The sequence below is a fragment of the Orycteropus afer genome, unplaced genomic scaffold (assembly GCF_000298275.1).
Source record: "Orycteropus afer afer isolate SDZICR_OR568_19922 unplaced genomic scaffold, OryAfe1.0 scaffold00092, whole genome shotgun sequence".
NCBI classification, from domain to species: Eukaryota; Metazoa; Chordata; class Mammalia; order Tubulidentata; family Orycteropodidae; genus Orycteropus; species Orycteropus afer.
Genome location: NW_006921679.1, coordinates 9,442,262 through 9,443,837, shown reverse-complemented (window position 1 = coordinate 9,443,837; position 1,576 = coordinate 9,442,262).

Below are 1,576 nucleotides of genomic sequence, written 5' to 3'. Positions count from 1 at the left end.
ACAGAAGCAAAGCCCAAACCACACCCACTGCCGTGGAGTTGATTCCGACTCACAGCGCCCCTAGAGGACAGAGTGGAACTGCCCCACAGGGTTTCCAAGGCTGTCAATCTTTACAGAAGTAAGGCCAAAACCACACCCACTGCCATGGAGTCTATTCTGACTCACAGCGCCCCTAGAGGACAGAGTGGAACTGCCAACAGGGTTTCCAAGTCTGTCAATCTTACGGAAGCTGACTGCCTCAACTTTCTCCCATGGAGAGGCTGGTGGGTTTGAATTGCTAACCTTTTGATTAAGCAGTCAAATTCTTTAACCACTATACCACCAGAGCTCCTAGAAACTGTTCAGTTGAAAGAAAAGCCTTTGAAAAGGAGATAGTCTTTCTCCCACCGCCAAGTTGGGTCTTTGGTCTTGTTTTCCTCCTTCCTCAACAACCTCTGTATTCATCACTCTCATCCTGAGTTCTTCAATTCAAGTGAATTTATTTGTGTATTGTTTACTTATATAAAGAAATAAGTTGAAGTATGTGCAAGTACATTTCAAAATGTTTCTTAGTTTCTAGTGAAACTAAGATTTCTAATGAAACTTTTGAGAGGTGTGGTCTTTTATATCTTTTTATATCTGTCTCATGACAATCATGTAAAGCTGGCATCAGCAATTAGTATCAATGAACATAAGCGATCACTTTTTTTTTGATAACCAAAGGCAGGGGGAAAATCATTTTAGTTATTAATAAATGTTTTGCGACGTGAATTCCTAGGGGAGCTGGGGTTTTTTGTTTTCTTTCGAGTTGGTAATTTTTCAGATGGCTTATTAAATCTGATCCTTTGGTAAAATTGCTAAAAATCGTAAACGTTGCTTTTTAGAAACAAGAACCTACATTTGAACGCGATCAGTATGTCAGAACTTTACATGTCTGCTCTGTGAGTCGGTGGGCATCACCTCGCATACTCCGGTGGAAATGTGGACAACACATAAGAGATAATTCTTTCGGGATCCATAAATGTGTTCCTAGATTGTTGTGGATGGAAGATTCTTACCTCAGAGACAAAAACCAACCCAGCCGCTGTCAAGTTGATGCCGACCCTTACCGACCTGTGTGTCACGGAGGCCTGTGCTCTGTAATGTTTTTAGTGGCTGGCTTTTCGGAGTAGATCGGCAGGCTTGTGTTCTGAGGTCCCTCTGAGTAGATTCAAACTGCTGACTTTTCAGGTAGCAGTGAAACTCCTTAACCTTAGGGATCACCTAAGCCAAGGAATAGCAGATCATTTTTGTCTGTTTTTTCCCAGTAAACCAAAAAGAAAAAAAAAAAAAAAACCTCACAAACTCACTGTCATCAAGTTGTTCCCGATGGCGTCCATTCTGACTCACAGCGCCCCTAGAGGACAGAGTGGAACTGCCCCATAGGGTTTCCTAGGCTGTCAATCTTTACAGAAGCAAAGCCCAAACCGCACCCACTGCCATGGAGTCGATTCTGACTCACAGCGCCCCTAGAGGACAGAGTGGAACTGCCCCACAGGGTTTCCAAGGCTGTCAATCTTCACAGAAGCAAAGCCCAAACCACACCCACTGCTGTGGA